This window comes from Podarcis melisellensis (genome assembly GCF_964234715.1).
Source record: "Podarcis melisellensis genome assembly, chromosome: 17".
Taxonomy (NCBI): Eukaryota; Metazoa; Chordata; class Lepidosauria; order Squamata; family Lacertidae; genus Podarcis; species Podarcis melisellensis.
In genome coordinates, this window is record NC_138534.1 from 11,423,520 (window position 1) to 11,437,141 (window position 13,622).

Here is a 13,622-nt window from a genome sequence, read left to right on the forward strand (position 1 = left end):
CTCTATGTACCTGACTGGCCTGTTGCTCAGCAGCCCGTAATATCCTTCATGTTCTGGCAGTCCTGTGGGAGCTGTGGGAGAGATGCAGGATCTGGTTCCCCTCTGTTGTCTCTGTCAGAGTCTGAATCCAAACTGGAAACCTCATCATCCTTCCCTGGGCTGGGCCACCTGCCTACTTCTGCCTCTCCATAATCCCTCATTCTTCCTGCTTCTAGTACCTCCCGGCTTGTCCCCTTCTCTGAGGTGTGGCCAATTTCCCACCACCAGGGTCCAGGATTTAACTCATCTTCTTCTGTGCCTTCCCTGGGGGGCTCTTGGGTAGGCAGCTTCCACCACTCTTCCTCACCCAGCCAGCCCCTGACATTGGCTGAAGAAAGGCTTCTGCCAGCCCCATTCCTCTTCCCTTGCAATGTCCTTGGGGTGATAATTAACCTTGAAGGGTCCCATCAAAGCTGAAGTTCTGGTATCCTGGACAGGTTACACCAGTTTTAGAAAAAGGTTGCTAGGACATCATCATAGCTAAACTGGTTATTTCTGTCTCTTTAGATTTACAAAGTGATGCAAGCAATACCTTATGGTAGAAAACTTTCTGAGAAGTGTCCAAGGGAGAAGATCTCCTTGCTGCCTTTTATGAGAGTCTGCAAACCAATCCAGAGGTTGCCTGCAAATTTGTCTGCATATTAGAGTTCTTGGCTTGCCGATCAAAAGGTTGGTGGTTTGAATCCCTGCGACGGGGTGAGCTCCCGTTGTTCGGTCCCTGCTCCTGCCAACCTAGCAGTTCGAATGCACATCAGAGTGCAAGTAGATAAATAGGTACTGCTCCGGCAGGAAGGTAAATGGCATTTCCGTGCGCTGCTCTGGTTTGCCAGAAATGGCTTAGTCATGCTGGCCACATGACCCGGAAGCTGTCTGCGGACAAACACTGGCTCCCTCAGCCATTAAAGCGAGATGAGTGCCTTGAGGTCGGAGCGAAACTTGAGGTCGGAGCGAAACAATATAAACTTAAAGCTTTTGCAGATGACCTAGTTTTGACATTGCAGGAGCCAGAATCTAGTACGAAAAGAGTTTTACAACTGATACATGATTTTGGACAGGTCGCAGGATTTAAGCTAAATAAACAAAAAACGAAGGTGCTAGGGAAAAATATGACAGATACAGAGTCAGAACGGTTTCAGAGAGAAACAGAATTATCATTGGTGAAAAAGGTAAAGTACCTAGGGGTTAATATAACAGCCAAGAATCTGAGTCTATTTAAGGATAATTATGAAAAATGTTGGTCTGAAATTAAGAGAGACTTGGAAAGTTGGGCAAAATTGAAACTTTCTTTGTTAGGCCGAATTGCTGCCATTAAGATGAATGTGTTACCAAAGATGTTGTTTTTGTTTCAAACATTGCAAATTGTGGACAAAACGGAGTGTTTTCGGAGGTGGCAGAGAGATATTTCTAAATTTGTCTGGCAGGGCAAAAAGCCCCGAATCAAGTTTAAGATATTAACAGATGCAAAGGAAAGAGGGGGCTTTGCCCTGCCAGACTTAAGGCTGTACTATGAAGCCGCAGCTTTCTGTTGGCTGAAAGATTGGCTACTTCTCGAAGACACTGACGTGTTAGATTTGGAAGGTTATAACAATGCTTTTGGTTGGCACGCATATTTGTGGTATGACAAAGTTAAGATAAACAAGGCCTTTAAGAACCATATTGTCAGAAAAGCAGTGTTTAATGTCTGGACAAAATACAAAGACTTATTGGAAAATAAAACTCCGAGGTGGCTGTCACCCTTGGAAGCTAAGGCTTGGAAAAGACCCAATATGGAAGCCTACTGGCCAAAATACTGGGAACTGTTAGAAAAAGATGGGGACAACTGGAAATTGCAGAGTATGGAGAAAATGAAGGATAAAGTGCGAGACTGGTTACATTACGCTCAGATTAAGGAAACTTTTAAAAGTGACAAAAAGTTAGGATTCCAGGTGGAGAAATCGAAGTTGGAAACAGAGCTGTTAGAACCTAAGACTAAGGTACTTTCAAGAATGTATAATTTGCTGCTGAAATGGAATACGCAAGACGAAATGGTTAAGTCGGCTATGATAAAATGGGCACAGGACATTGGGCATAACATTATGTTTGAGGACTGGGAAAGGTTGTGGACCACTGGGTTGAATTTCACTGCATGTAATGCTTTGAAAGAAAATGTAATGAAAATGATATACAGATGGTACATGACCCCAGTTAAACTTGCCAAAATATACCATTCGTCTGATAACAAATGTTGGAAATGTAAAGAAAGTGAAGGAACATTCTTCCACCTCTGGTGGACTTGCCCTAAAGTGAAGGCCTTCTGGGAAATGATATATAATGAGTTGAAAAAGGTGTTTAAGTATACCTTTACCAAGAAACCAGAGGCCTTTCTTCTGGGCATTGTCGACCAGAAGGTGTTAAAGAAAGATAGAACATTTTTCATGTACGCAACAACGGCAGCAAGGATACTACTCGCTAAGAACTGGAAAACTCAAGATCTACCCACACTGGAAGAATGGCAGATGCAACTGATGGACTATATGCAACTGGCGGAGATGACTGGCAGAATCCGAGACCTGGGAGAAGAAAGGATTGAAGAAGATTGGAAGAAATTCAAGACTTACCTGCAGAAATATTGTGATTTAGTGGAATGTTAAGAAGGATGCTTGGTTATAAATAATTGGCCATCATTAAAATAGATTAAGAATTGAGGATAAGAGAGATTAAGAGAAACAATTAGTAGGAGAATTATTTCATGGTATTTAAGTATGTGGTTATAGATTTGGAAATAAGATGATAATTTGCTCGACAAAATTTATTAAAGATGTAAATGGGAGCGGGAGACGTGAGGAAGCTCAAGAATATTATGAAACTTTGTTAAAACAAAGCAATAATGTTTATTGTTATTGTATTTTCTTTTTAAGAAACCTTAATAAATATTTATTAAAAAAAAATAATAAAGCGAGATGAGTGCCACAACCCCAGAGTCGAACACGACTGGACTTGATGGTCGGGGGTCCCTTTATCTTTACCTAGGGCCACCAAAAGCTGAGGTACATCCTTCTAGTTCTCAAGAAAGCTTACATATCTGAGGGTCCCTCAATTGGGACAAGGTGATAATAATAGCTACCCAAGCTGATAACTACTGGCAGCCCCTTGTATCAGTTAAAATGATGGTTTATAATGAGGGACTGTGTGTACTTTAAGCTAAAGAAAAAGAGGGGTGGACTTGCCCACTGCAACCCACATTCTAGGTCACAAAAAGCTGCCTTATGCAAGAGTAAAAATTGTGCAATTTTTCACATATTCAGCATAATTACTTTTGTTTCTTCTAGTGTTGAGGAAGAGCAAGGAGCTATCTAGGGTAGCAAAGCCACCGAAAATCTTAATCTGTAAAATCCTCTGGCTTCTGAGCTTTTACAAGGCTACGATCACATAACTGCAAGCTTGCCTTCATGACCATAGGGCTAGAAGCTTGCTTTTTAAGAAAGAGAAAGCTGGCCAGATATTCTCCGCTCAAAGCTCCATCTACAAAAGTTCTCCAATGGCCTGTGATCAGGAAAGGCCTATGATACAAAATGCTGCCTACACTAGTGCCAGTCTTCATTAGTAGAAACAGATTCCTGCCAGAATCTGTTTTGGGTAGGTCCTAGAAGGAATCACGTGGGATGCGGGTGGTGCTGTGGGTTAAACCACAGAGCCTAGGACTTGCCGATCAGAAGGTAGGCGGTTCGAATCCCCGTGACGGGGTGAGCTCCCGTTGCTCAGTCCCTGCTCCTGCCAACCTAGCAGTTCGAAAGCACGTCAAAGTGCAAGTAGATAACTAGGTACCGCTCCAGCGGGAAGGTAAAGGGCATTTCCGTGCGCTGCTCTGGTTTGCCAGAAGCAGCTTAGTCATGCTGGCCACATGACTCAGAAGCTGTACGCTGGCTCCCTCAGCCAATAAAGTGAGATTAGCGCCACAACCCCAGAGTCGGCCACAACTGGACCTTATGGTCAGGGATCCCTTTACCTTTAGAAGGAATCACAGCATGAGGAATTCAAGCAAAGGTGTGTGTGGAGTGTGGATTTGGGAGGGCAGCAAATAGCATATATAGCACTTTGAAGAATGTGTACTATGGAGTGATGATGAGTTTTAATATTAGCTGAATTGAATCCTTCCATCAGAGCACTTGAAAGGTCCTGGATAACATGCTTATGGTGCCAAAATGGAATTATAATGGACACTTTGGCTCTGAATGTTGTGTGAGTATGCTTATGAGGACTGAACAGAGCAAATGGTAAAATGCTTGAGGAAATAAAAGAGGACTGGACACAGCTCCTAAAAGCAACGATGGCCATGAGTTCCTTTTCCCAGTTGAAAAAGTCCACATTTCCCATAAACATAGTCTATTTCCTCCCATTCCTGATTATTCTTCTCCAGCAGCACCAGTAAGGTGATTCAAAAGGAGAAAGTAGAGACATGTGGGACCTTCAAAGATATGGAGTGGGCAAGGAAAAGAGGCACATGTCTTCAGGAATGAGGGCACAGATTGCTAAAAGCAGAAGCGGTTTCACAGCTGACTTATTCATCCTTATGAAGAAATAGCTTTGCAAGCAGCTTACCCACAGTCCAATGGACCTACCCTGTTTGGAAGACTCTCCACAGACTTGCACTGCAGCACTTTCACTGAAGGCCTCAACCTGTTATTGTGGTTGCATTAGCAGAACTGCACTCTCAGCCTCTCTCGGTGCACCGATTCCAAAAGAGCTTTCTAATGTGAAACATTAAGCAGCTGTAAAATGCTGATCTGTTGCTTTAAAAGTATGTGTAATCTAAAAGGGGGGGAAGGAGGGGGGCGGCAAAGCATCTGTTTTCATCGTGCATGCCAGCTTATTTTTGGTCGATTCTGACCCAATATAGCCACTGTTTCAATATTTAATGTTGTGCTGCTACAGCAACTAGCTTCCACATACTTCGGAAGCATTAATACTCAGCATAAAATTCCCTCTGTCGGTTCACTAGGTGACAGAGCTGCCCAATGACACTTTGGTGCCAGAAAAACCCTGATGGTTCCCTACTCCCAAGTGGGACGTAATCCAACAAGAAGTTCTCCTGTGCAACTCTCATTGAAAGGTGCTTGTGCAGTGACTATTTCACACTGCACACATAAAGGGATGTCAACTTTTCAGTTTTCCAGTAGCGGCTGGGCCAAACTTGGGAGCGCTTAATAGCAAGTTGATAGTGCGTACAGCTGTGTCCTTAAAAAATCTCACCATCACCAGCATCATCTGCCTCACTACCTGCAAATACACAATCTCTGCAAATCTCTGAGCTGAGACATGAACCAAACTCTTTCTTTTCCTTAGCCTGAGCAGTGAGGAATCCAATGATGCTTTTGCAAACAGACAATCTCTCTTACAGCTTCTTGGGGCTGCTTTTTTTTTGGGGGGGGAGTAGTTACAGTGGTACCTCAGGTTACATACACTTCAGGTTACAGACTCCGCTAACCCAGAAATAGTACCTCGGGTTAAGAACTTTGCTTCAGGATGAGAACAGAAATTGTGCTCCGGCGGTGTGGCAGCAGCCGAGGCCCCATTAACTAAAGTGGTACCTCAGGTTAAGAATAGTTTCAGGTTAAGAACAAACCTCCAGAACGAATTAAGTACTTAACCCGAGGTACCTGGAAATATTTATATACAATTTGTTATTTAGGGATATATGAATTTTCTTATCCAAATACATTCACTTTGGATTCAAAAGAATCAGCAACTCTTTTCATTTTGGGAAGGCAAATATTACATCTTAAAGCCTGGACAAGCAGGAAGAAATGTCTACAGAAAGTGCAATGAGAGAGAAAAAAATGGGGGCAGCACAGTTTTAACAATTTATCACCAGGGGGCGAGAGAACCTCAGAAAACACCTGGAACAATATTTACGCTGAAGATATTTGCTCAAAATTGTCTCTGATGGGAGAGCACAGAAATTGGCACCATGCCCAGACTATATTTAGCATGAGTGCAGATGTGGCAGTCAAGCCTGTGTTTTGCTCAGTCCTTTCACAGATGTGAAGACGTGACTTTTGAAATTGTGCTTTTGGATGCAAAATGAAGGAGAGCTCTACAGGGATTGAACATTCACAGCTGGACTGTAATAAGGCATGGGTAGGCAAAATGAGTCCTGGGGGCCGGATCCGGCCCAATCACCTTCTAAATCCGGCCCACGGATGGTCTGGGAATCAGCGTGTTTTTACATGAGTAGAATGTGTGCTTTTATTTAAAATGCATCTCTGGGTTATTTGTGGGGCATAGGAATTCGTTCATTATTTTCTCCAAAATATAGTCTGGCCCCCCATAAGGTCTGAGGGACAGTGGACCGGTCCCCTGCTGAAAAAGTTTGCTGACCCCTAGTAATAAGGGCTTGAGTATAGTTACTTCCACACTAGAACCCTAAAGCACTGCTGAGATGTTGCTATTTCGCAAGTACAGTACCTGGACGCAGAATTAAAATGCAACTTCCATATATGTCCCAAATATATTGTTGCATTTTCCCAGCAACCTTCTACTCCATGACCAAGGTCTCTTCTAGACTGTTGCTATTTGGAATGGGGTTCCATCACAAGCCGGCAAATTCTGGTCATGCAATTAAAGGCTGATATGGAGGTATTGCACAACCCACAACTGGGCTTCTTACAATAAGGAACGTGATGGGGAAATGCGCTTGGAAGTGTGAGATAACACTTGCTCCGATGCAACATCATGTGTCAGGGAACTGACATCGGAGCCAGAAGTGGAGGCAGGGCTCCCAAGCGATGCCGGAGAAGGGCCAAGCAGGGAGAGAGGGGACTCAGCAGCTGGGGAAGGAAATCAGCGTAACACCAGGGATAAAGGGGGGCGGATGGGGGAATCGGAGAGGGGGCTCCAGGACTCTTCGCCGGCGACCAGCGGGGAGAGCACAGGTCCTCCGCTACCCACACCCACCCTGCGCAGAAGACTTCCGCGCAGGGAAAGTAGGCGGAGACTTGGTGTCAAAGAATTTCTGTGCTGGAAGAAGTTCAAGAAACGCCCACTGACGGATTCTGCTAGCGACTGAACAGCCACGAAGTGAAGGGCTGTCCAGCCAGGAAAGGTTTAACCAGGCTACCTAGCCAGGAGTGGCGGCAACTTACGCATGAGCAACCCCATATAACCATTACATCATGTAATCTCCCCACATACAAATGAGAAGGAATACTAATTAAGTTGCCAGCTCTGTCTACTTTCCCTGTAAACAAATCCAGATAAATGTGCTAGGAAGCCATAATCTGGAAGCATCCCAAGAATTTCCTATAGTGTTTACTCACGCATTTCCGTTCCCGCAAGGAACTTGAATTATGCATTCCCACTCATATTTTCTTTGTAACAAAATGCTGCCATTAAAAATGAAAAGAAAGAAATGAGAAAAGGAAATTGAAAATAATAATAATGAAATTAAATCAATAATTAAAGCCAACCCACTCCACCACCACCCAAGGACAGAAACTGGTATCTGGTTGTTCAGTTGAAAAGGAATAGACCAGTATTCATCCATTTAAACTCATCCCCGAATGTGGGTTTTGAATGTCCTTGGATGGAAATGCAGTTGATTTCCAGAGCAGAACAGTGGAAAATGGGAGTAGGGTTTTTTTAAGGGGGGGTGTTACAGGGAGTTTGGGGATCTAAAACACACAATAATCAGACCAGATTAAGATTGGTTGATGCCTTGGAACTGTACCTCTTTGGGGGGGATTGGAGTGCAGAAAACACAAGCCTTTTATAAAACAAAGATGCATCAATCTGCTTAAAGAAACTTGAATTTGATGTCCATTGTACATGTGCTAAGTTCCCTTTTGCAGCCATCTTATAGCACTTTTCAAATCTTTACAACAGCCATGTAATGGAGTTCTCCCCCATTAAGCATGCCTGCAGCAAGGTTTAATGGAGGGGAGAGGCCCTTCACCTTAGGGTTGCAATATTTCAAACAGTGAAAATCCAGACAGAAACAATGTTGAGCTTTTTTTTGCAAAAAAAAAAGAGAAAAATTTCTGATGTATTTTCTTTGAAAAACACCAAAAACGACAGTGCCAACATGGGTTGCCACACATCCAGATTTTCCCAGACGTTATTGCAATTTTCACCCAGACACTGCTTCCAACTGCAATATTCTGGATATGTCCAGGAAATTCAGGACATATAGCAATCCTACTTCACCCAGTAGTTTAGCATGCCGCTGGATGAAGCCCCTGCCTGCTCCTTTTCCAGGAAGGAAGCAGGGATAAACTTATTTTGGGAACCACACCAGGGCCGCCTGCCCAACTTAATCTGACCTTGACTTGACGGAATGGCTGCTCCCAGCTGGCATTTGAGGAAGAGGATTCCTAGTGGAGCTTATCCCTCAGCAGAGCTGATGGAACTATTGTGTCAGGTATATGGGCTGGGCCTTGGAAAACTCCACTTCCTGGGAATTATCAGCAAGTTCTAGGTAGACTTACACAAATCTACACTTTAAATGATCATATTGACAGCAGCAACTACTTCAGGCAGCAAAACCAAAACTCATCCACGGGGAAACAAAACAAGGACCATTTGCCAGTTTCGGAGAAGCAAAGAAACACACCCACAACCTGTTTTGTTGCCTGGGGGAACCTAGAAAGGTTGCCCACAGAGATGTGCCGAAAGGTAGGAGGAGATGGAAGCAATTTGGCCTGTTTGCTTCACAAATGGGACAGCAGTCGCCCTGTCTCACAGTATTTCCAAAACTCCAGGCTTCCCCAAGCCAATAGTTTGATAACCACAGCTGCTGGTTGAACTGGCTAGCATTGCCTCAGTGGAGTGAAACCCGTTCGCTACCTCTCTCCTCGCTCTCTCCAACTGGTTTATCTGCTCATCTGGACAACAGCTAAGTTACAGCTACGTGGAAGACTTCCTGTCACATAGGAAAAAGGGAATGTGAAGAATTTCAGAAATGACTCCCATGAGACTAGACACAAACAGAAGAGCAGAAAACCCCAATGTGGTCTCTGTCTGTACAAGGGGCATGAGATAGATTCAGCTTGGTGGGTATTTTAACAACGGACTGAAATACAGTCATACCTCGGGAAGAATACGCTTCAGTTTAAGCGTTTTCAGGTTGTGCTCCGTGGCTACCCAGAAGTAACGGAAGGCATTACTTCTGGGTTTTGCTGTTCGCACATGCGCAGACGCTCAAAATGACGTCACATGCATGCGCAGAAGCGGCGAAACGCAACCCGCACACATGCAGATGCACAGTCACATGTTATGTTTGCTTCAGGATGCGAGTGGGGCTCCAGAACGGATTCTGTTCGCATCCAGAGGTACCACTGTATCAAACTGTCAGTTATCTAATTTTTTCAGACCAGTTCTTCAACCAAAAAATGTTTACAAAAATACATATACCAGGTGAAAATGTGTATAAAAAGCAAAGTGAGGCCTTTAAAGCCCTCAATGACCTCAACCCAGTATACCTGAGGGAGCATCTCCACCCCCATCATTCTGCCAGGACACAATAAATAAAAAATGTTGTTGTTGTTATTGTTATTATTAGTAGTCAGTCAAAATAACATATAAAAATGCATTGTGTTAGGAAATATTGCCTGCAAAAAATTAGGAGAAATGCACACTAAAATGCTTGGAGGGAAATCGTAAGAACTGATGCAGAAATATAGCAAACAAAAAAAACTGGGACTGGAAAACTGAGAAACTGAAACTGACAGATATGCCGATACCCAATCTGTGTTGTTTAACACTGCAAATTGGGAAAGATTTGACTTGGTTCCCTTATAATATTATCCCTACATGTTAAGAAAAGAAAAGAAAACCATAATATAGCATGTCAGGGAGAAGTCTGGGCTAATGCTTTTCTTGCCTTGTTTGTTTGTTGGGAAACGTTTAAAATTCAGTCTCACAGTTACAGCATGAAACGAGAGGCCAGCGACATGGGTCAGTTTTAGCTCTCTTAAAGCAACATGGTGTCCTGAAACAATAACAATGTGAAAAACTTTATGGTATAATTCAAACTGGAAAGTGAAAAGGTATGTAATTTCTTCATTAACCAATCTTTTTTTGAATAGATATAATGAAAAAATACTCTGGAACAGTGCTCATGTTCACTTACAAGTGTTGAACTAATTGGCTGATGGAGAATTCAACGAAACAGTAGTTGTTATCCGAAAACACCGTTCAGCAGAGTTCAGAGTTAGACATCAGAATTGGACATTTGTTGATTATACAAAGCTTCACAGCTTGCTCTCCGCCAGGTAAAGTCTGGCACCGTGATTCATTTAAGGACTTTCAGAGACTTTCAGAGACTTCAGTTTGTTAGTTTTGATGTTTTGAATTATTCCACAAAACTTTTCACATTGTTATTGTTTCTGGCCATTGTGTTGCTTTTAATATTGCTGACTCATATTTAGCAACACAGGGGTTGGTTTGTTTAGCTCTCATAAACACATAAGAAAAGCTCTGCTGGATCAGACCAATGGCCCATTTAGTCCAGCATCCTATTTTCACAATGGCCAACTAGATGCCCATGAAAAGTCTGAAAACAGGACCCAAGAGCTTCTGTGGTTTGCAGCAACAGGCATTCAGAGACTGCGGCGGTAGAACCTGGCCACCATTGTTAGCCTTATGAGCCATGAATTTGTCTGCTCCTCTTTTAAAGCCCCCTCATTGACTTGGGTAGTGGTGAAGCTGCTGTCACCGGATTGCACCTTGCCCTGAGGCTCTGAAGTCTTCTTCAGCCAGCCATTCTAGGTCTTCGGGGAAGAGGGCTACCTGGCCAAATGGGCAGTTAAGAGAGGAGTTTAGTCAGGTAGAGCTGGGACTGGAGTCTATGTGACACCTCTGTTTCTGAGGTGCCTTCAGTAAAGGTAAAGGTAAAGGGACCCCTGACCATTAGGTCCAGTTGTGACCGACTCTGGGGTTGCGGTGCTCATCTCGCTTTATTGGCCAAGGGAGCTGGCTTACAGCTTCCGGGTCATGTGGCAGCATGACTAAGCCGCTTCTGGCGAACCAGAGCAGCGCACGGAAATGCCATTTACCTTCCTGCCGGAGCGGTACCTATTTATCTACTTGCACTTTAACATGCTTTCGAACTGCTAGGTTGGCAGGAGCTGGGACAGAGCAACAAGAGCTCACCCCATTGTGGGGATTCGAACCGCCGACCTTCTGATCAGCAAGTCCTAGGCTCTGTGGTTTAACCCACAGCGCCACCTGCGTCCATGCCTTCAGTAGAGGTGTATAAAACTTCCTGGAATTCCATTAAGTTCTGTTTCCTAAGCTGAGCTGTAGCCAAAAGATTTTCACAGAAAACCTCTGGCCATATCAAAATCCGCTGATTTAACCTCCAGATCAATGTACGTCTGTGGGGCGGTGGTGATTACTGACTGCTATTACACACCCAAACATGAAATTCCTAAGCCCAACAGCTGGAAAAATGCATTTGCTTCCTCTCTTTCCTCCCCTTCCACGGGGCCTCTTTTCTCATGTTTCAGGCCTTCCTTGTTTTCAGTATGAAGTCATGCGGTTGGTAGAAGCTGCCGCTTTAAAAGCCATAATTGCTCACAGTTGACCTTTTTGCAATATACGTATGTTTTTTTGTATAACTTGGTTTTTGTTATTTCTTGGGTACACATGGAATGAATGGGGAGGGGGAAATGGGGGGGTTCTTTTGAGTTTGACAATTTATCCATATTTACTACTGAAAATGCACAAACAAAGGCAAAGAAAAAATATTTTATAATATTGTTCTTATTGTTCTTCACGTCAGAGCCATTGCTGCTACCATGGTGGTGGCAGAAGGTGATGCATTTCTTAGAGGCTGGATAATAATAATAATAATAATAATAATAATAATAATAATAATAATAATTTTTTATACCCTGCCCATCTGGCTGCATTGCCCCAGCCATTCTGGGCAGCTCACAACACATATACAAGCATAACAAAACATCAAACATTAAAAACTTCCCAATACAGGGCTGCATTCAGATGTCTTCTAAAAGTTGTATAGTCCTTGACATCTAATGGGAGGGCATTCCACAAGGAGGGCACCACTACCAAGAAGGCCCTCTGCCTGGTTCCCTGTAACTTTGCTTCTCGCAGTGAGGGAACCAGCAGAAGGCCCTTGGAAGTGGACCTCAGTGTCCAGGCAGAACAATGGGGGTAGATACACTCCTTTAACATTTCAAAATTTGACTTCCTTCCCCCTCTTTCTTCATTTCCTTAAATTCATTTTTCTGTCTTCTGCATATCCAAATTCGTTTAACTTACACATTTCTTTATCAACTGTAGATATATACTCTTATAAAATTGCAGGTTATTACATTATTCCCGCTAATGTTTTTATTTGTTTATAATTTATCTGTAAATATTCAATAAACCATTTCCATTCTTTTATAAAAAGTTTGTTATCTTGATTTCTTATTTTCCGGTAAGTTTTGCCATTTGTGCATATTCCATGAATTTTGGTATCCATTCTTCTTTTACTGGGACTTCTACTTCTTTCCACTTTGGGGCAAGTAACATTATTGCTGCTGTAGTAGCATACATAAATAAATTTCTATACAATTTAGGTAGTACTGTCCTTATAATTCCCAAAACGAAAGCTTCTGGGTTCTTGGTTTTTTTTTTACAAACGTTAGTTTAAACAATTTTTGCAACATGGTACCTCATGTTACGGAAGGGATCCGTTCTGGAGGCCTGTCCGTAACATGAAAAGCCCACAACACAAAGTGTCACATCTGCGCAGGCGCAAGGTGGAATTTGGCGCTTCTGTGCATGCGCGAGCAGCGAAACCCGGAAGTAACCCATTCTGGTACTTCCGAGTTGCCACAGGACGTAGCACGAAAAGGCACAACACGAAGTGGACGCAACACGAGGTATGACTGTATATCATTTCCCAATACAGTGGTACCTCGGGTTACATACACTTCAGGTTACAGACTCTGCTAACCCAGAAATAGTACCTCGGGTTAAGAACTTTGCTTCAGGATGAGAACAGAAATTGTGCTCTGGCAGCGCGGCAGCAGCAGGAGGCCCCATTAGCTAAAGTGGTGCTTAAGGTTAAGAACAGTTTCAGGTTAAGAACGGACCTCCGGAACGAATTAAGTTCTTAACCTGAGGTACCACTGTAAGCTTTAACCTTACTACAAAACCACCACATACGATAAAAAGAACCTTCTTTCACTTGACATTTCCAACATGTATTTGATTTAAATTTATATATTTTTGCTAATTTGAGATTAAGAGTCTCATGCTCTAACAACTGGAGAGTCGTTAGGTTCCTCCTTAACCGGCTCATACCAGTTTGATGCTCTCACTGGTAATGTGTCCAACCTAAATTCCACATCACTCCCCTTCCCCACATCACTCAGGGTGCACCATGAGAACCACAGAGCAGGCATCTAGCTGTTTCCTAATTACCTTGCATGTAAGAGATCAACTGGCTTGACTTTAATAGTAAAATTAGAAAAACACTATCGTTTCAGGTGTTGGTCATTTTTACTCCATGAAGAGGACAAGGAGCAGCAGAGGCGGGGGAGGGAGGGGAAGAAAGACACTAGAAAGGCCAACACAATTTGAATTTCCTTTGT